Source organism: Zalophus californianus, chromosome 9 (genome assembly GCF_009762305.2).
Source record: "Zalophus californianus isolate mZalCal1 chromosome 9, mZalCal1.pri.v2, whole genome shotgun sequence".
In the NCBI taxonomy this organism is placed as follows: Eukaryota; Metazoa; Chordata; class Mammalia; order Carnivora; family Otariidae; genus Zalophus; species Zalophus californianus.
The window spans coordinates 46,624,146-46,647,085 of record NC_045603.1 but is presented as its reverse complement, the minus strand read 5'-3'; the positions used below and the strand labels follow the sequence as shown (position 1 = coordinate 46,647,085).

The following is a 22,940-nucleotide window of genomic DNA, read 5'->3' as shown; positions in this document are numbered from 1 at the left end:
CAGCAGCTAGAAGGAATGAGAGCTCTTTACATACTAGCATAGAGCCGCAAGACCCATTGCCAAGTGAAAAAGCAAGCTGCAGAAAGATATTTGGAGAATGATACCATCATTTTTTGTAGAAAAATACACACACATATAAACAATATTATATGCTTTCTGTGGTCGTATGCATAGTGTATAAATGCACAGAAAAACTCTGGCAGGACACACACTCAAATGCTAAGAGTGGTTATATACGGTGACATGAGAAGGTTTGTCGGGGTGGAGCAGGGTGGGGTTGGGGAGGGATGATGGTCTAAGGAGACAAGAGTCTTTTCATTTAACTTATTTTTTAAAGTAATGCTCTTATTATTTCTGTGATTCAAAATATTTTCAAAACAGAAATGGAGAAAGAGCAAGGGCTTTGAGGCTGGATGAAACTGACTCAAATCCTGGCTCAGCAATTTGTTACTTCTGTGACTGGGGGAAGACTTGGCCCCTTTGTCTCAGTTTCTTCATCAACAAAATGTCTTACAGCTTTTTGTAAAGGCTGAAAGTAAAACTCCTGGTACATCACCAGTACTCCCAAGTGTTAGTTTTCTCTCCCCTATCCTTAATCCCATGGTTTTTCCTCCCTTCCTTCTCCTCCCCCTCCCCTCCCCTCCCCTCCTTCCCTTTCCTTCCTCCCTTCCTTCCTTCCTTCCCAGATTAGGCAACCAGATACAAAGTAATTAAGTCACTTCCTCAAGATCACATAGTTGGTTAATGTTGGTTAATGAGAGCAAAGGGCTGTAACTCGAGTCTCCTATATCATAATAAATCAGCATTAACTCTACTGGGGAGTTGGATAACCACGTGTGATGTAGTTGTTTCTGCTAGTGGTTCCAGTTTTCAGATCCCATGTGCAGATTTGAAATGCAAAGCATCATATTCCAAGCTTGGGCAGCTGTTGAACCAACCAAACCAGTGAAGTCCAGATAAGGAGTGCTGGATAAACCTGCAGGATTATTTCTGCCATGTCTCTTCTTTTGACTGTGCTAACAATCAAGGAGGTTTGGCAGTAAATGTCAAGGACATAGGTTCAAGGAGAACACTGGTACCAGGCAAAAAATCAGTTAACAGGAAAGGGAAAAGGAGCAAAAATGGACATCTGACATTCTTTCTGGCAACCTAGAATCTGAATCCTCTCCCTATGTTTGGGTAATTCTTCTAATTTGTGAGGCAGAGATTACTACCCACTATATTAGTTAAAAATGAAAGATGTTTTCCCAGTTGCCCCTGCAATTAGGGTTCAGTCAGGTGGCTTAGGTTCTAGCAATCAGAAGACCTTCCTTATCAGGGTCCACTTTCCTTGGAATGATGGGGATTAGTTCCAGTCTATGGAGAGTTAGCTACTTTTATCACTCAAAGCCCTGAATTTTAATTTTATATGATATTAATTTTAACTGTCATAGACTCCAGGGGGGCTTGTGGCTGTTAGTATCTTGCTGAGTCCAAAACAAAGGGGATTTTGTTTTCTGAAGCCATTGCATAGGAGCAAGACGTTTTATCAGACTCTCTAGACCAGGGAGCTATGTAGTGGCACTCTCTGCAGTTCAGTGGTCTGAACCCAGATGGTCCAACCAAGAAGAACTCACACCATAATTGGTTGCACTTCCCACTCCAGGAAAGAGGGTATATTCCTCAGGAAACTCCAGGAACTGATTGGACGCCTTCCCCCACCCCCGGTTAATTTTCTGGGAAGAATCAATGACTAAGTGGATATTTTCATATTCCTCTCCTCCACTTTTGGCCCTTTTAGGCTTTGTAACTGCTATTGTCCAACGTGCCTCAAGACTCTGCTTCGTAGAATAGGGCATGAGAATTTATTTCAATGTTTACATGGGACTCCAAGCTAGCTTTCTGCATCCTAGTCATTAATAAGCATCCCGACCACTTGTGACACTCTGGAACCGAGTTGCTTCTTTCTATCCTGCAGGGAAAAGAAGACACATAGTTCTCCGATACCTCTGAGGCAACACTTCAGATCCTGTCAGCCACATCCCACTCTTGTTTCAGTACCAGCAGCTCTATATGGGTTCCTGCTAACCGCGTCTCACCTCAGGCTGCACCTGTGTGCCTCTCATCGCCCACCCGGGGAGAGGTTAAAGCCAAGATACAGAATGCCACAGGATTCTGTTTAGGACTCTCATAAGCGAATCACTGAAATACAGGGAGTGAATGCCCCATGAGGCAAACATTTGACAAAAGGAGACAGCTAGTAAATAAATTCTCCTCCCTTTCTCCTTCCGGGTGGACTTTTTGAGATGCAGTTTATATACCTTCTTGGAGGACGATCCTGTGGAATTTGAACAATCCAACTTGATCATCTTGTCTCATAGGGGCTCCTCCTTTTCTGTTTCACTGCCCTTGTCCCTCACACCTGGAAATGTATTCCCTAATTGAGGAGACATACCACAAGCTCCTTGCCTCAGGCTCTGCTTTCTGGGTAACCCAGACTAAAACAACACCACAGAATTCATAGACAAAATTATGCCAATCTCACCATTATTGATTGTTTTCCTCACTTGGGAATCTTTTCTGGCCCCTTACTCAGTTCTATCCTCATTGTGTGAACTTTGCAAGTTACCTAATCTCTCTGAGCTTCATATTATTTAAGATAATATGGAGATAAAAAATAATTCCTATCTCATGAAGAGTTAGAGGAATTAAAAGGAAAAAATGATTGTAATCAGTATATAGAATGCTTGGCATGTAGTGAAAGTGCAGTAACTGTCAGTTGTTAATATTATTATTATAAAAATCGGTTTTATTTGCAACATGATGGACATCTAGAAGAGATGGAAAAAAGGAAAGGAGTTCACTTACAGATACTTTGGGGAGGTTGGAAAGATATGTTCACATGCCTAAGAGCACATGTCATAACACTATACAATAAATCCTCTAGGTTCCATTCCATTATGCCCCAAAACTGATTCAGAAATGGAGCTGTAACTCCTTCCAGAGTTAGGCTTTTGCAGCCATGGTGAAAATGATCATTTTGAGCATTTGAGCATTTTGAAGGGTTTAGTAAGTTTAAACTGAATTCGAACCATAGTGGTCCAAGGTTTTGTTTGACATTTTCATCTGTGGCTTCTTTCTCAAGGGGCTGGCACAGCCAAGGGATGGCCCAGGCTTCTCTCATCTGAAGCTCTGCCCATTGATTCTAAGCTGTGCCTGGGCCTCCTGACAGGAGATGGCCTGCTTCTCACATCTTGCCATTCTTTGATCCCAGGGTCTCAGTTGTGTTGTTTCTGGCTTTTACTTGCTGATGAAGAGATTTATGTGGATTTAATTTTTTTTAGTTTCTGGCTGCCAAAGATTTTGGTGTTTGTAATTTTCGTAGGGAACTATGATCAACTACGGCCATTTTTTTTTTTTTTTTTTTTTTGCTTGGTGTAGGTTTTCACAGTAGTGGGAAGTCAGAAGTGATTTGTAGGTTACTAAATCTTAGGCTTTGTTTAACATATAATTTTTATGGTCAGCAAGAGTGAATAAGATCCTAATATTTCAGAACTTCATATAGGAAGTAAGCCAGAATGAAAAATTACACTGTCCACCAACCAAAGCTAGCGAGTGCATAATGTATTTTCTCAAAAAACATAATCTTGACCCCATCTCCCACCTCGTTTTTTCCTCCAAGTCTGGAATTCTTGTTAAATGTAAGGTTTGGTGCTTGTTTTTCTTTGGTAATGCAGCAGATACACATAAATGCACAAAGCAGATGCAGCTTCCTTGAGTACCTCTTAACTCAAGTTCTCTCAAGGATGATCCCTTAGCCTGAGAGATAATGGAAAATTAAAAACCCATTTTTAGTGTAAATATGGAACCTCAGTCTGATCCAATCATTTAAAATCTCTTTAGGTTTTTCAGTCTCTGGTCTCTTAACTCTGGTAAATGCTAAATGCTTCAGTGCTCCTTTTGCTCCACTCCAAGATGGCGCCTGGATGTGAAGAGTAATGTAGGTGTGATTTAGGTGTAGGCAAGATGGGGGTCCTCAAATCTATGCTGGTCTCAGAATCCTCCTGGTCTCACATGTCCAGTGGCTGGAAGGAATGCTTCCTCAAATGGCATTCACCAAGAGGCAACTGGCCCTTTTTGGCTGCAAATCTATCCAGCAGCCTTTCCATCCACTACCCTCTCAGTACTCAAGAATCTGCTTCTTTGGGGCTAATAGGTACTTCAGAGTCCTTCACATAAGGGGAATTAGGAACTTTACCTCACACTGGGCTGTGGTAGACAAAAGGATCTCTGCCCAGATCCCCCTTCAAGGAAAGATTTACTGCCTTGGTAGCCGAGAGAGTGATCAACAGATGGTTTCTGGCTTACAGGTCCTTCAGGATCTGTTTCAGCTACAGAAAGACATCTTGCCTGAGGCCATGCCCTTCCCAGAGTGACCCTCATCTTATGACTGACTGACGTGGGAGTATAAAGGCCTGGCCCATTCAGCAGATGGCAATACAACACTGACTGGTAATTCTCACTCCACAGTTTCCCTTTGGGTTGGCTGAGATTCTGCTGGCTCTCGTCACAATCTCACCAGTTTCTCCCTCTGCCCAATCATGCTTCTTCCCTTCCTTTTTCATGGGTATTAATCCCTAATAAACGTCTTGCACCCCAAATTCTGTCTTGGCATCTACTTCCAGAGAAGCCAACTTATACCACAGATCTATTCACCTGTCTTCTGCCACTACCTTCATGCCACCCTGTACAATGTGGAAATTAACTTTGTGCAGGCTATTTCCAAAGGCTCTCAGTCTCTTTATGTACAAAGGATGCACAGCGCTAAGTCCAGTGCTCCTGGACTCCCATTCCTTTCTAGATATTTCTTAAAGACAGTCCCTAACCTCCACTTGAAGTCTGGTGTTTACGGAGGACAGGACAAGGCCTTTGGCTTCTCAGCTTCTTGATTTCTACCTATCTTTCTTTATTATTCACAAAATTACATAAGTCAGAAGGAGTAGCCTTTTGGCTTCTCTTTATCTCTTTTTTCTATCCTGGATATAGAGTAAAATTCTATGATCTGGTTCACCAAGTCTTTCTCTTAATATGACAAAACTAAGTGTTAAATTTAGGAAATCTTTTTATTTCTTTAAAAAAAAAGACTGAATTTCAAATCTACTCTTTTGTTGCATATTCAAATAGCCTATTTTGAAGGCCAGAAACTACATACTCTTTCTTTCTTTCTGCATTTCCATATGACAATCGGATTGAATTCCTTCTCTCTTCTTTTCCTCATAGGTTCATGGCCCTACCCTCAAGACAATTTTTAATTCTAATTTTAGAAAAAAAATAATTCTAATTTTAGTAGGGACTATAACCAGTCCTTGCTGTAAATATAGACTATACTCTGGTTTTTAAGCATCCCACATGGACCTTTACATGAGGCCAGATGTGTAAAGAAACTGCACTTCATTATTTCCTGTATCTTATCTGTTCTACCCAAGAGACCCTACCCAGCAAGTAGCAGAAGAAAATACACTATATTTTGGTACAATCCAGTAATGTCATCCGACCTATCATTTGATGTCTACAATCTCTGCCTGGATGCCTCAGGAAAATATACAGTCTTTCAGAGTTCTGCTCTTTCCCTGGCTCCTTTCCTAGCTGGCTCTAAGAGAAAAGGGAAGGTAGGGTCAACTGGCTTCTTTTAAGCTGTGGGGTCACTATCACAGTGTGTAAGGAGACATACCAGCATCCACTACTAAAATCTGTGTTTTCCATTCCCAGTTTCTGGGGTGAAAGTCCCTGCTCTTCACTCTAACCCTAAGCTTCTGCTGATCTCTGGCCACTTTAGTGCTTCTGCTTGCTTTCTTGCATGTGTTCACCACCTCTTAGCTCTAGGGAACCAAAAGTGCTGCTATGGCTCATTGACCTGGCCCTCTCTTACCATCACCTCCATATCCTTGCTATCACACCATGTGGATGTAGCAATTAACCCCAAATTGGACTTCTCCAAGAGGTTGGCAGCCTTCCCATGTTATGCCTAGCCCAGGAAGCAGGCCATTAGCCTTGATGTTTTTGGAGGCTTCTTACCTTACTGGGTGTTTCTGAAAGTGCTTCTTTCTACCTGCTTTCTTGAGGTGCTTTCTGGTGCTCCCAATCCTAAGGAGAAAGGGCTGTTACAAGGACCCTGCAAGCTGACTTCCTTAATCTCTTTTTGCCATGCTTCCTCCTCTAATCCCTACTTCCTCTGTGCTACATCCTTGTTCTAGTCTAGACAGAAAGCCAGTGGAGAGAGACTTCAAAGCAGTGTCTTCCCTCCCCAAAGAAAGAAATTTATATTTTAGACTTCAGGCTCAATGCTCTGTATGTTAATAAACCTAAAAGAAATTTAAAAATCATTTCCTTTCCTAGAAAAAGTTGGCTTTTGTGTCTTGTTTCAATCTCACACAAATAAATAAACAATGATCTTCTTGTTCTAATAAGTATCTGTCCTTCTCCTGAAGCATTTGAATCCTCTTTTTTATAGGGCGAGAAGTTGTCCGCTAAGCAGATTTATAAGACATGGAAATGTATCTGAAGAATACTCAAATGCATACTATGCCTGTTGCATAAAAATAATAAATTACTTACTACTATGCAGCAGTGATTGGGCTTTGCATGTATTATCTAACTTAATTTTCATAATAACCCTGTGGGAAAGTATTATTATCCCGATTTTGAAAATGATAAATGAGGCCCAGGAGCGCTAAACAACTTGCCTCAGGTCACGTAATTAATAAAGGTTGGACTGGGACTCAAATTCAGGTCTGACTCCAAACTCTTTGCTCTAACTACTATAATTTCTCCATTAGAAAAAGCCATGTTTGACTAAAAAAAAATTTGATCACAGACAACTCTCATTCGGTGGTTTAACTTTTCTATTCATCAAGAAACAACTGGGCATAGTGTTTGAGAACGAAGCTTTGAAGATGAGCTATGTTTCTCTGCTTCTTCATCTGTAAAGTGGAGGTTATGCCTCCATTAACCCACAGGATTGTGTGAAGTTTAAATGAGTCACTACATGACAAACTTTTGGCCCAGTGCTCGGCACATAGAAGGCTTCAATAACTGTTAGCTATTGCTATTATGAAAGTCTCAGGATTGCACTGTCTTTATCATCAGGCTGAAGATTTTAAAATGAAATGTAAAAAAAAAATGAATTTAAAATTTTTGACATTCATAAATATTTAAATTCGGTTCTTTTGTTTCTTTTCTCCCTTTATCTCTTAGAAATTAACCTCTATTCAACTGTAGGAAGGAAAATCTGTTGTGAATGTTTAGGGAGAATGGAATCACCCTGTCAGAAATATCACCCATTGCTTTGTTTGTTGTTTTGCTCTATGCTAGAAGAAGCAGTTGCTTTAATGAAACATTTCCATGAGTTATTGTTGTTGTTATTATTCTTATAATAACCATTATTATGAATGTTTTGCCTTTGCAGAGAGGCAAGGAGGGAGTAGAGGAAAGTGTGTGGGATTTGCAGTCAAACATATCCAAGTCCTTTCTAACTGATCCTTGGAAAGTGACTTAATTGAGTTTCAGCTTTTGTCATTTGTGCCTACCTCCTTGATAAAATTGATATCAGATAAAATGATATAATATTCTTCAGATGCCTAATATTAATTGCCATATTACAAGAGTTCAGTGAAAGTTATTTCACTTTCTTACCTCTGCCTTTTGTCCTTTCCCACTGCCTTTAATTTAGAAAGTTGCCCGTACGTGTACTGGGGGTGGCGGCAGGATTAGAATTCTTGGACATCTGCTTATTATATAGTTAATGGTATGGGTTAAATTACAGCCCCTGCCAGTTCATTTGTTGATGTCCTATACAGTGGAATGTGACCTTATTTGGAAATAGAGTTGTTACAAATGTAATTAGTTAAGATGAATTCATGCTGAAGGAGGGTGGCCCCCTAATTTAATATGATGAGTGCTCTTATATAAAGGGAAAATCTGGACACAGACATGCACACAGGGAGAGCACTGTGTGAAGATTAATGCGAGATTGGGATAATGCTTCTACAAACCAAAGAATGCCAAAGATTGTCAGCAAATCACCAGAAGCTAGGTGAGAAGCATAGAACAGGTTCTCTCTAACAGCTCTTGGGAAGAATCAATCCTGACAACACCTTGATTTTGGACTTTTAGCCTCCAGAACTGAGACAATGTATTTCTGTTGTTGAAGCCACCCAGTTTGTCATGCTTGGTTACAGCAGCAGCCCTAGCAACCTAATAAGAAAACAATGAGGACTAGAGCCTTCTCTGAAACGATCAGCTTAGAAATTCTAAATGTTGTGCTTTTTAAACTTTTACTTACCTAAAAAATTAAATTCTTCGATTGAAATCAAGAGAAGTCAACAGTTTATCCAGAGAAGAAGTTACTAAAAATGAAGAATGACAGATAAATCCCCCATGGGATTTCATAGAACACTACTATAAAAAATGTAAGAGTTAACATTTTTAAATGGCTTCTGGTGCAACTTTTACCAATTCCCCCATTAAAATAATTAGGAATGATATGGGAAGAAATATGACAATTATAATAATACTAAAATCGAAGACTCGTAAACAACCTTTTGCCAAAATCTAGTATACATATAAACCACAAGTAGATGGAACTGGATTGAGAATCCATTTTTCAAATGGTCTATAAATATATTCCTCTCTTGACACTGAGGAAACTGTTGGCCTGAAGGAAAGTGAGAAGACCCTTCATTTCTCTCCCATGCCCAGCTCCCGGCTATGCTGTTCAGGGTCTTTACCCATGAGAAAAATGCACAGCCATAGGGTATGATTTTTGATATGTCCTGACTATTATTCACCATTCTCCTGTCCCAATTAGTGTCTAACTTTCCACATCCATTCAGAAAGTGAATTTCTTGAATGTAAGAGTGCAAAAAATAGGTGATAGGTATGACTCATGAACTCAGGAAATACTTTATTTACATTTACCAGTTTATTACAGAGGATACAATTCAGGAACAGCCAAATGAAAGACATGCGTAGGGAAAGGCATGAGGGGAGGGATGTGGAACTTCCAAACTCTCTCCAGGGCACCACCTCCCAGCACCTCAGAGTGTTAACCAGCCCAAAACTCATCAAACCTCCTTGTTCAAGAGTTGCTATAGAGCTTAATCTCCAGCTCTGCCTTCCTCCCCTGCCCTGAAGTCAGGAATGAGGCTGAAATTTCAAACCTCTAATCACTTCGTCTTTCTGGTCACTGGCCTCATCCTGAGGCTTTTAGGGACCCGCCCCTCCCCAAGGCCCCCCGCCTCCAGCCTAAATCACCTCATTAGCATAAACTCAGGTCTAATCTAAAGAGGCTTGTTATGAATAACAAAAGATATTCCTATCACTCAGGAAATTCCAAGAGTTTGGGGAGCTCAGCGCCAGGAACCTGGGACAAAAACCAAATATATTTATTATTATACCACACCCCTCCATAGAGATTGTACCGTTTTGCATTCCTACCAGTATTTTATGAGTACCCTTTTCTTCTCAGCCTTGCTAATCTTTTAAGTATTTCAGTTTCCTTTCAGTCTGTATTTCTCTTATTATAAATAAAATTGGACGTCTCTTTTTTTAAGGGCTATATATGTATACACACATATAAATTGTTTATATCTCATGTCCATTTTTTTCTATAGGAATTTTGATCTTTTTCTCTTCAATCTTTACAAGTTTTTGATATATTAGGGAAATTAGTACTTTATCTGTGATATATGTTGCAAATATATACTCTCAATTTGTTGTTTGTCCTTTGACTTTGCTTATTGTGGTTTTTTTTTTTTTTTTGGCCATGAAAATAGTTTAATTTTTATGTAATCAAATTTATCAATTTTTTTAAACTGCATCTACATTCTTTTTTTTTTTAAAGATTTTATTTATTTGACAGAGGGAGAGCACAAGTAGGCAGACAGGCAGAGGGAGAGGGAGAAGCAGGTTCCCTGCTGAGCACAGAGCCCAATGCAGGGCTTGACCCCAGGACGCTGGGATCATGACCTGAGCCAAAGGCGGATGCTTAACCGACTAAGCCACCCAGGTATCCTTAAATTGCATCTAAATTCTAAGTCATACTTACTTTTCCCTCCACTTAGACTATTAAAAAAAAAATTCATTCATGTTTTCTTCTAGCATTGCATAGGTCAATTTTTTAACATTTAGATCTTTGATTCACTTAAAGTTTATTTTTGCGTGTGGCATGATGAATTGATCAGATTTTATCTTTAAAAGAATTTTCAAAGATGTGCAGAAATATACCTAGTAATTATTTAAAAAATGAAAAGGAAGATACAAAACTGTATGTTCAATATGGCCTCCACATACATACATAAAAAACACATTAGAACGAAATGCACCAAAATGTTACAAATGGTTACATCTGGTTGACAACATTATGGGAAATTTAAAATGGTCTCTTCTAGAATATGCTTTCATACTTTCTATAATAAACATGTCATACTTTAAAACCTGAAAGAAAAGCAGTACGTGATCTTTAATTTAAAAAAAAAATAAATAACACTTGGCCCTGCTAGTTTTTTGGTAGTCTGAAACAGAGATGTAGAAAATACATATTTAGTTGAAGCAGAGAAGAATAGGATCAATACATACACCCCTCTCTCCACTTTGCATATCTCTCTGCCTTTCCTGGTTTTTTTTTTTTTTTCTCTCCCATTTTCTCGCTCTCCATGTCTTACATAGCAGTAAAATACAGGCAGAAAATGAGCAAGGCTTCTGTAGCATATTATTTTATTTCTGCAAGCTACTTGGGGTTAATTCTTTCATAAAACATCTTGCAGGTTATGACAAGAACTCAAAGAGACCACAATGCTAATGGACAATGTAAAGCCTCTGGCATACAAATTGCCCCTTCCCCCTCAGCTAACAGTCCTGAAACCAGCAACGCAGGGTAACCTATTACAAGGCTTTCTGTATTATCCTAGAGGGTGTAAAATTCCAGGTCCCTTCATTTTAGCAGTCAAATGGTCAGAGGAGAATTATTGCTTCCTTTATTTTATGGCACTAGTGATGTGCAGCTTGTCCCCAGGATGTGCAGTGAAAAATCAATGCCAGATGGCTCAGTAGGAAACAGGGCTAATGGCTCTGTGTTGTTCACAGTCTCCCCAGGAGGAAAGCTATGCGGTGGGGGTACTCAGGGTTGTCACATCCAGTGGTTAAGAATGACATTTGTTGAGTGTTCATAGTGTGCTCAAGTCTGTTTTACATGCATTGTCTCATGAAATCATCAGGGCAACCGTGCAAGGAAGACATTCCTATTATGGCATCGATAGGTCCTTCTCACAGGTGCAAATAAATAACTTTCCCTAAATCAGACAGCCTGGAGGTGGCAGAACCAGAATTTGAACCCATGCCTGTTAGGCTCGAAGTCAATATACTTCAAGGGTATTCTAAAGCCATTGGGTGAAGAGTCAGTAGCAAGAAACAATAGCTTAACACATCTCAATTTATCAGTGAAACTTGTGACACATCCAGATGGCACCAGGCCTCCTTGGAAGACATTTTCTAAGAGACTGTCTCAATGCAGGTTCCACAAGAAAACTAAACTCTACCAAAAAATGAGTATTATCTTTTCATTTCTTGCAAGGATGATGGCACATAACAAATAGTAACATTCTAGTTGCAAAGAAGAGAAGTTAATTCATTACACAAAATGGTGGCTTAGGACATGAGGTCTTATTTCTCTCTCCGCCCCCCCCCTCTTCCCATCTCTCTCTCTCTTTTTCCCTGTGCGTGTGTGTGTGTGTGTGTGTGTGTGTGTGTGTGTGTGTGTGTCTTTCCCTCTCTTAAGAAAGGTTGCAAAGGACAGGGTTGCCTATCTCAGTCTGAGGGGCATGTGACTCTTGAACTTGGGATAATGGGTTCAAGCCCCATGTTGGGTGCAGAGATTACTTAAATAAATAAAAACTTTAAAAAAAGAAAGGTTGCAAGGGTAACAGGCCTATAAGTGCAATTATCAGCTGAATTCTCTCCAGTTGCATTAACAATGTCTGAAGAAGGTCTTTTACTCAGGACTTTATATTGATTATAAAAGGATAAATGTTATATTGCATATTGTTACTCCACTATCAATCTAAGCAATCATTCATAACACAACACTACAAATAATACGTTGGGTGCTTCTGGTATTTGCTCTAATCCTTCCTTGTTAAGGGATAGGTAGATCCTAAGCTGTGAGGACCAAAGGGAGAACCCCTGCCCTCCCCTGTCTAGATCTTCTTTATTTGTCTAACCCCTCTTTGCTTGGTGACCCTCCTTGGAGTTGCCCACTCCCTATTCGATTGGGATTTACACACTACTATTTATGTTAGTGCAATTGCTTAGAGTTCAAACTCTAATTACAAAATTTTTATCAATACTATTTTATACCTCTAACCAGTGTTGCTTCTAATTTGAAATGATGACATGATAGCCTTGGAATAGTTTGTTTCACTGGTGTATATTCTTTAAATAACAACCAGAACTTCTTTTTCTCTTTCTCTTTTTCTTTCTCACTATCCTTCAATCTTGCCTTTTTTTTTTTTTTTTTTTTTTTAAAGAGGTTAACATTCAGGTTCGGTACTAATGGAAAAATATCTTTCCTTTCAATACTGATGTTCCCATAACTTATTGAATCTCATGGTTCTTGGCTAAATGACAAGTTGGTGGCTTCATAATGGCTTTCATTTAAGCAAAACCAGCATTGTTAGCTAGCAATGATCGTTTGATGTTCCAGAAAATATCTTCGTGTTAGATGTTTGATGCCAAAGAACATCTTTTTTCAAACAAAAATGAAATGTTTCAGTAATGTTTGCCTTTTTGTGGGAAAGAAAAAAAGCATAACATTCTTGAAATGTTTTGAGGGAAATTTGTAGATGTCTTGTACACTACAGCTTGGACTGAGTGATCTAAATACCAGCAACATTGGTGACAACATGAGAAATGTCACAAGGCATCTTAAGTCATCTTGTTTTTCACTCTTGGATATAGCAGAATGGTGCCAGAATTCCTGAACTCTCTCTTTGATTTACCCTCTCTTAAACCTCCAGTCGTGGGGAGATGATGGTTAATAAGAGTAAGGGTATAGAGTCAAAGGACTCAAGCCCAGCTCCTCTATTCCTAGGTAATAATACTACCATGGGATGCTGGGAAAATAGAGGAAGCAAGGAACCACTTAGCACAGTACCTGCACAAAGACATATGAATAATCATTCTAGTTATCATCATAATTAATAACTCAGTAAGTGCCAGGTATTAAATTAGTAACTTCTATGGATTGTTTCATTTACTACTCACAACCACCCCATGAAGTAGGTACTATTATAATTATTTTCATTTTATAGGTGAGAAAACTATGGTGAAGAGAGGTTAAATAATTTGTCTAAGGTCACATAGCTCATGTGATGGAGCCTAGATTCAAACTCAGGTAATTTGATTACACTATATAACATTGTTCTGATAATAAAAGCAAAATGTGGGATGCTACCTCTGTGATCCCTTCAAACAGCCTAAAGCACTGGACATTCAAGCAGAAATTAACTCAGAAGCCTTTTAATGGTGCTAAATGTTGGGGCTAAGCAGCTATAAGAATATCATCCATAATCACTTGCCACTATCCTCAGGAAGGTAAAGTTTGACAAAAAGGTTTCCACCAAGAGCAGCAATGAGTTCATTACCTATGAGATTGGAATTGTGAACTACTTCAATCCCCATTCAAGGACTCTAATACTTCTCCCTCCTCCCCAATATCTTCCTTCTTAAGATGGTATCTAGTTGCAAAGGACTTTTAACATCCTAACGGTATCGAGTACACAGGCCTATGTTCTATATGTGGCCCTCTATGTTTTAAAATGTACCAGGATTTGTTCTAATCAGGTATGGTAAGACTTGCAAACATGGAAATGATTGTCATCAAGGAAGAAGTTTATATTCACAGGTCCCGAGAAATAAGAGGCGTGGCATACCAAATGGGGCCAAATGGGAAAGCCCCGGGAAGGGTCAGTCAGGAATCAGAGGCAGCAAGAGGAAAGCATGGGTGAGAGCTTTTACTGTGGTTTTTGTGTGAAGGAATAGGCCAGGCAGGGTAAACAAAGTAGACACACTTAGGATTGGCTAGTTTCAATAATTTTGGTGGGTTCTGAGACATAGGAACTTCTCCTACTTGTTTGATACTTGGCCCTGGGATGATTAAGGCAGGATTATAGTGGCTTGGCCCCATATGGAGGTGGTTGAGGATATGGGCTCTGGATTGGTTGATTTGCCTTTAACGATTATGCTCTCAGGTGAGTGTTTGCTATCTCTAGGAGTTCTCTAATCCTGAGAGGGATAATCTCTAACTATTAAAGCCCCAAGATATCATAGCATCATAAAATACAAAAAACAAAAAATATTATTTGTACACTATAGTTGAAGTGTCTCATCCCATTTGTCCCAGACATTGTCCTTGGTCTTACTAATTCTACTCCTAAAGTGTCTGTAACTCATGGCACCTTGGCCTGATCCAAGCAAAGAAGTTGCTACAGGATAAGTCAGCTCTCTCTGACCAGGCCTCTCTGTTCTCCTTTGTGCTGATGACTCTTTAAATTTTAATTGCATCTCCTATGCAACCCCAAGCTTATGCAGGTGGTCAGCAAAGGGTTTGAGAGCAATGGCAAAAAGAGGGCAGCTTGTGCTCTTGTGGAATCACTAAAGAGACTACCTTGCAGAATGCCTTCATGCCAATAACACTCAGCTGCAGAGTGGAGTCAAAATGGCAGCATGGTGTGGTTAGGCAGAGTGAGAGACAGAGTGGGCTAGCACTACCAAATTTTCATGAGCTCCTCTTTGACACCGGAGATATTCAGAAGTTTACTAGAGCTATCTACGAGTATAAGAAGGAGGCCATCATCTGAGGTAAAGAAATATAAAGTGGCTTTTATGCACATCTGAGATCAATGTATAAATTGTCAATTCCAATTTACAGAGTGTATTTGGTAACAATAATATTGAGAATAATAACAAAATAGACAAACTTCTAGGTAGACTAATCAAACCAAAAAGTGACCTAAAGCAATGGTCACTTTGCAAATGCAATCATTTTAAAAAATAATTAAGCATTATAAGCAATTGTATACCAATGAATTTGAAAATTTCAATGAAATAGGCAAATTTTCTAGGAAAAAAATTGCCAGATTTTCTTTAAATATGTCAGCAATGGGGCACCTGGGTAGCTCAGTCATTAAGCGTCTGCCTTCAGCTCAGGTCATGATCCCAGGGTCCTGGGATCGAGCCCCGCATTGGGCTCCCTGCTCAGCCAGGAGCCTGCTTCTCCCTCTCCCGCTCCCCCTGCTTGTGTTCCCTCTCTCGCTGTGTCTCTCTCTGTCAAATAAATAAATAAAATCTTAAAAAAAAAATAGGTCAGCAATGTCCTTACTTTAGGATGGCTTAACTTCTGTTTCTTCTGCTTAGAGTATTCTTTACCCAGTTAGCTGCATAGTTAAGTCCTCTCCCTTCCTACGGGCCTTTCCTCAGATTTACATTTTTGTGAAGACTTTCTTGGATGCTCAATTTAAAGTCCAACCCTTCACACAGATTTTATGTGCCTTTTCTCTTTTTAGTCTTTTCTTTAATAGCAATCACTATCTAACATGCTATATATTTTACTTATCAATCTTGCTTGTTGACTGCTTTCTTAAATGTAATCTACGAGGGCAAGGATTTTTTTTAATTTATTTTGTTCATTACTGTACTTGTATTGCCTAAGTGCCTGGCACATAGGAAGTACTCAATGAATATTTGTTAAACGAATGATATAAATAACTAAAAAGTCCCCAAATTGCCATATGGAACTGAATGCATAGATAGATGATAGATAGATAGATAATGACCAGGGATGCCTATAATCATCTTACTATTCAACACTGAAGTTCCTAACCAAAGAAATAATACAAAATAAAAGAGGTATAAGAATTGGAAAGGAAAAGACCAAATTTTTATTTGTAGAATATATGATCATCTTCCTAGAAAATTCAAAAGAAACCTCAGATAACTTGTCAAATTAAGAGAATTCAGAAGATTATCCAATCTAAGATTGATAGACATTAAAAAAATACCATACTTACATACTAACAATAAAGATTAGAAAATACAATAAAAATTTTCTAATTGGGCAAGACATGGAGAATATTACATAATTCTGTTAAAGAACATAAAAAATATAACACAAGAACAAAAATGTAATTCAGATACGTACACCAGATGATGCTGAGCTTTGTTTGGAAAGGGAAGATAATGGGCCTGGCAGAGAAAATGTAGAGATTTTAATGCTTTACTTAAAAAATAAAAAATAACTGAAGGGAATAAAATTTAATATTTGTTCATTTTGGTGGCAAATATTTATCATGGATGTTTATTATATTTTCTGTTTTGGGCCCCCTCAAACATAAATAAATGCAGAGAGGGATCTCACTAATCTGAAAAAATAATTTTTTAAAAAAGATTTTATTTATTTATTTGACAGAGAGAGAGTGCACAAGCAGGGGGAGCAGGAGGTAGAAGGAGAGGGAGAAGCAGGCTCCCCGCTGAGCAGGGAATCATGGGATCATGGGATCATGACCTGAGCCAAAGGCAGATGCTTAACCGACTGAGCCACCCAGGTGCCCCTGAAAAAAGGATTTTATTAAAAAAAAAAATTAACAAAGATATCTTCATTGGTTACTGAATCAATTAGCATCAGTGTGCTTGGCCATTTATAAATATTTTTAGAAATATGATAATATCTTTAAATACCTTATCTTGGGCCTTTTAGACATGTCCCACTTCGTGGACTTCAAAAGCATTCGAAACCAGATTGTATAAACTACTGCAATGATTCCTGGACTTTATTCTAGTAGATCTGAAAAGTTTATTCTCAGGTGGGCTTTTTGCAGAATCTGCACCCTGGTTTTGAAGCTACAAGTAGAGTATAAATATTCAATGGCTAAGCAGGACTTGGCACACTTGGACATGTAGGAAGATCTTCCAAAGCTTGCATTTTCTGCCTTCTGCTTACCTGTTTGACAAGAGAGCTGTACCCAAATACCAAAGAAAGCCTTTAACTGGAAGAGATTCAAAATGCTTTGGCATAGTGAGGCAGTCTCATGTATTTTCAGAATCTTGTGTTCTTTCTCCATTCTGAATTATGGGAAATTCTAGTGTGTGGAGAGTTTTCATTTTATCTAATTGTTCCAGAATTTACACACTGTTCAGAATATAATTTATAAGTTAATTTATATGTTAATGACAACCACCCAAAGGGCAAATTTGATATACAAATTATTAAATCATTCTGTCTGCATATTCTCTTCTTTTGGACAATTACTTTTTCCAAATAATACCAGCCAATCAGACAACTATAATTACTTTGTGCTCTGCTAATAGAAGTCTGGTAGAGAGATAGCAGTTAAAGGAATTCTTATCTGTAGCCAAAAAAAGACAGGTCCTTGGAATGTCTTGTAGACATATGTCCCATTTAAATAATGAAAAATTACTGGGTTTCTTCACAAGAGCAGTATAAACGTTTTGACCTAAAATGCAAACATTTTGGTTTATTTTTAATTCACTGATCTACCTTGTAACGACTCTCAGCATGAAACTGCTTCTGTGCATGCAGAAGTCAGGCAAACTCAGATGTGACCTCAAAATAAAAAACATTCTAAAGAAGCATCAATGTGGGGAGGGGAACAAACTCAGAGTGTTTCTCTCTAACCCTTTACTAAAGGGTTTAGCCCTGAAACAGAGCCACTGTTTGGCGAAACTATAAGCCAGACAAATGGATCTGAATTTGGTGCCCTTCTCTCTTCTCTTCCCTTTAAGTCCCAATTCCCATAGCAGCCAGCATGCCCTTCACAGTGTGCCATATAGACCTAGGCAACGTCCAGGGCCCCAAGATGATCTTCCTACCACTCCCCCATATCAAAATCCTATTTCTGCAGCACTATGCTCTGAGGCGATAGCTCCAGAATAAAGCAATTCCTTACTAAATTGCTAGTGCTGGGGGATGACTATACGAGTCTGCCTACAGAAGGCTACTCCATAATAGCTGTCTAAAGGTCCTCTGCCCGCTCTGCTCCTTCTCCTGGTAATCAGGTCATTTTAGGCACCTGCCAGCCTGCAGGGTTATAAAGCAAATTCGGGACCAGACTCAGAGCTAAGAGCCAGCTTTATCAAAGCTCGTGTGATGGTTACCCTAAGCAATAGGCCTTGGTATGGGAACCCCAAATATTGAGAATTGGGTACATGTTGCTGTCAGAGTGACAAAGGGACAGCCAAGCCATGTATGTCTAAAGCTACCAATTTCTCTGGTGTCTCTCATCGTAAATGGTACAAAGTGGAAAGTGTGAGTATAGCATTATCCACTTTTCAGATCCAAAAGTTGTCTTCCCAGAACAAAACAAAAAGTACCTAAGAACAAGCCATGCTGACTTTGTCTTCCTGAGTATTTTAGAGGACATGGCAGTAAAAAGATCACAGATAAATTATAATGTTGAAAAATACTTTCTGTGGCTCAGAGCCCTGAGAGCACTCTGAATGTCATCATAATTCTATAAAGTCTGTCAGACATTCAGAGGGGATTATCCTGGGATTTGAGGGAGGGAGACATAGCACATTTACTGACAGCTGCAAGAAGTCACTCTGTGCAAATAACATTAGACAAACAATTCCAAAATTTGTAAGCATATAACAGTCAGAAAGAGTACGGAAAATATTTTTTTAAAGTGGACATTGGAAGGTGAGATGGTTCTTCTTAAAATTTAAAACATGGGGAGGAAGCATCTCCTCAGAATTCAGAACAGAGCCTGAGTAAAGTCTACTTGTGTTTTAGGTTTTTGATGGTGGTGGTGGTGGTTTTGTGTGTGTGTGTGTGTGTGTGTATGTGTGTGTGTGTGTTTCCTTCAGTTAAAGACTTAAGAGTCTATCTTTGAGAACTAAATCCAAAGTAAATCCAGCGGGAGGATTATTTGGCAAATATACAGATGCTTGGAATGAGGATTTTTTTTTTTTTTTGTCCTTAGAAGTAATTATGTAGAGGAAAGAGGATTGACCAGTAAAAGGACATGGTTTTGACCTTAGTATTAAAACTATATGTGGAATATTGTAGTTTCTTTCTGTAGTGTGTGTGTGTGTGTGTGTGTGTGTGTGTGTGTGTGTGTATGGGATAAAACTTCATATGAAGTGAATGGGAATTTTAAAGAGTTTCAGGGACTTTATTTTCCTCCATTAGAAAGTTATGGTCACCCAATTCCCACTGTAAACTTTCATTCTGAGATATGAATAAATAAACATCTAACAGAAATTACCATTAGGTAACAACAGTCTATGTTAGGTGATAATAGTCTATGTTTTCTATTGCTCCTTTTGAGAAAAGAGGGTATAAGACAGTTGGATAAGAGCTTTAAGTTATCCCAGGGAAATTTTCAAATGGGTAAAGTACTGATCTATATGTCTGCCCCCATGAATTTCTTATCTTAATAGCATTCTTACCTTGTGAAGAAAACTAAGACAAACTAGCTTAAGAAAAAAAAGGAATTTATTGCCTCACATAACTGACATATACACTTGGCTTTAGACATGACCAGATCAAGAGGCTTAAAAATTTTCATTGGGACTTAATCTCTTCATCTATCTGTTTTTCCAGCTCATGGCTCTGCTTTTTCTCTTCATTGGTTTTGCTCTCAGGCAGATTCTCCCCTTGTGATACCAAGATGGCTAAATTGACATCTTTATCAGCGCAACAATCCTAAAGGAACAAACAATTCTAGTTTTCAATAGAATGTCCCTATAAAACTCCAGTATTGAGTTTCTTTAAACCACTATGAAACTATTAGATTCACTACTATATCCATTATAGGGTTATCATATTCCATAGTACATACTGAATAGCTGCTTCATTTAACGAAAAAGTTGAGTTTGAGTCCTTGTTATGTGGTGGCACACAGCTAATTAGTTGTCCATTGATTCTTGGGATTCAGGCATTGTATTTAATAAGGCAACAACATGCAGAGTCTTGGAAGGACAAACTTGAATAAGAATGTGCTGACTTTACTCTAAGGCCTTAAGTAGCTTCCTCCAAGAAGGTTCTAGTTCAACTTTCAGCTGAATCACAAACAGAGAAACACACACATCTTTGCTCAAAAGGCTTTTTCTGCCTAATATCTAAGACAAACAATAGCCTAGTGATCTGGAGAGGTACAGAGTTACAGTACTGAAAAATATATATTCTCTGTTCTAGACTAATGTTAGTGCCAGGATAAGCTTGGAGGAATAAACAAACTAGGAAATAATTCTGGAGAAAATCTGATTCCCCAGGACCCTAAATATCTAATGTTTATTTACTTTTTGATGTTGTAAAAAAGTATGATTGAAAAATTGGAAAATATTGTATATATGACTATGGCTCCCCAAGGATGTCCACACCCTAGTCCCCAGTACCTGTCCATGGCAACACTTTGCAGGTGTGATTAAATTACGGATCCTGAAATGAGGAGATTATCCTGGATTATACAGGTAGACCCAATATATTGGTTATAAGAGGGTCAAGTAAGAGAAGGAGGTATGACAGCAGAAATAGAGGATGGAGTAAAGCAGGGTCATGAGCTAAGGAATGTGGATAGTCTCTAGAAATTGGAAAGGCAAGAAAATAAATTCTCCCCTACAGCTTCTAGCAGGAATATAAACTTACCAACCCATGTTAGATTTCTGAACTACTGAAATGTACTATAAAGCTATGATAAGGCACCAGGTTTGTGGTAATTTGTTATAGCAGCAACAGGAAACTAATACATGACAGAAGCAAACAATGCAAATGGAAAAAGAAAGGTAAGTAGAAACCTTAAAATAGGGGCACCTGTCTGGCTTAGTCAGAAGAGCATGCAACTCTTTATCTCTGGGTTGTGAATTCAAGCCCCATGTTGGGTGTAGAAATTACTTAAAGAAATAAAACTTAAAATAAATAAATAAATACCCCAGGGTAAACAAAACAAAATAAAAACACATGGAAGACATGGTTTAACTATGAAACAAACTAAAGTGCAGCCAATGGTTAATAAAGATCAAAGGAAGTTAATAAAAATATAACAAAGAGTATAAATTTTCCTTCAAAAAGGCCAGAGGTCATTACTTTGAATTTGTAATGAAAGAAATATAATCTTGGCACGATAAACTGGCCTGGCACTAAATAAAATTTATTATCAAAATAATACAAAGATTATGTATAGCTTTTCCACCTTTAGAGTTAACTTAGCATAAAATACTGAAGACTTAGTTGTTTGTAAGACAAAATGCAAAGGAGGAGAGAAGATGGGAATAATGGGAGTGAGATAAACTCTCGTTTTTCTTTTTAAGTTATGACTAGTTTTAAACTTATCAATCTCAGGTAGTGTCTATTTATCAACAAATACCTTTTGGTTAAGCTAATATCCAGAAGAATTCAGGTCAGAAAGAGTTAAAAGAGGTTAACTGTGATAATAGGATGAAAAGTGAAATCAGAAGGAGCGAAACTTCACTGGTGAATTCTATCATGCATCTAAGGGGGAAAAATGGTAATCTCACACAGACATGAAAAGTAAACAACAAAGGAATACTTTGCTACTCTTTTTATGAGGCCACATTATTCTGATACCAAAATCAGATAGACATAAGAATAAAGAAGTATGAAAATTTGAAATTAAATATGAAATTAAATCTAGCAACATATAAAATGTAAATGCATCATGACAATGAAATTCATTCTAGGAATGCAAGGTTGGTTTAATAGTCAAAAGTCAATCAATGTAATTTACCACATTAAAGTAAAAAAAGCATATGATCACCATAATAGCTGAATAAACATCTGACAAAATTCAAGAGCTGTTGTGATTAAAAAATCATTGGTGATATCTATGGAAAACTTAAAGCTAATGTCATACTTATTAATGAAAGACTGAACACTTTTTCCCTGTAATTAAGAACAAAGTGAGGATGTTCACTCTCACTACCTATATTCAATATAGCCAGTGCAAAATAGGTCAAGAAAAAGAAATAAACAACATATAGATTGGAAATTAAAAAAAATCTTTTTGGGGAGGAGGAGCAAAATGGCAGAGGATTAGGAGACCTAAATTTCATCTGGTCACAGGAATTCAGCTAGATAGGGATCAAACCATTCTGAACACCTACGAACTCAACAGGAGAGGGAAGAAAGAAAATAGCAGCAACTCTCTGAACAGAAAAGCGACCACTTTCTGGAAGGTAGGACGTTTGGAGAAGTGAATCCAAGGTGATATTCGGGAGGATAGATGGCGGGGGAGGGGGCCTCCATCAGCCTCTACTGGCAAGTGATAGAGCACAAAATCGGAACTTTTAGAAGTCTGATCCGTTGAGGGACGTCACTCCAGTGGCTAAGCAGGGGATGGAACCCTCTCTGGGACAGTGTGGTCTCAGGACCCTCAGGGTCACAGAAACACCAGGGGTGCCTGAGTGCGGCAGAGCTCCCAGGTATCGGAGCCAGGAAGCCCACTGCAGAGATGGAGCCAAGGAGTGGGCTCTCAGCTCGGGGTTGTCATAAACTGTGATCTGTGGCACAGTTGGGCCACTGCTCCTCCAGCAGGGACCCAACAAGCAGCAGATCGGGGAGACTCCCCTTCCTCCCCTGGGAGGAGCAGCGCGGGAGTGCACCACAGGGATCTGCTGGGTTTGCAGACTCCACACCAAGTTGGGTGCCAGAGACTGAAACGCTCAGTCACAGGCTGGGTGAGCATGGAGTGTGGCCGGAGACCGGGGAGACAGGAGTGACTGACTGCTTTTCTCTGGGGGTGCACTGAGGAGCGGGGCCCCGAATTTTCAGCTCCTCTGGGGCGGAGATTGGGAGGTCGCCATTTTCACTCTTGTCCTCCAAACCTGTACAGAAAACTTGCAGGGAACAAAAGCTCCCGAGAGCAAACCCG

General features: G+C 38.9%; 1 long non-coding RNA gene across 3 annotated transcripts in view; it reads right to left on the bottom strand.

Annotated features, from left to right (window-relative positions):
- LOC113921310 overlaps nt 1-22,940 on the bottom strand; it is a 171,845-nt gene that overhangs the window by 75,117 nt on the left and 73,788 nt on the right. Inside the window, exons 3-5 of one of the 3 annotated variants that reach the window (XR_003519638.1) lie at nt 8,321-8,384; nt 6,055-6,123; nt 3,682-3,798 (exon numbers count right to left, since the gene is read on the bottom strand). The exons of the other annotated variants lie outside the window; for them this stretch is intronic. This is a non-coding gene — a long non-coding RNA (uncharacterized LOC113921310). Of the gene's footprint in view, nt 1-3,681; nt 3,799-6,054; nt 6,124-8,320; nt 8,385-22,940 lie in introns of those variants that run through there. 3 annotated transcript variants of the gene reach the window in all.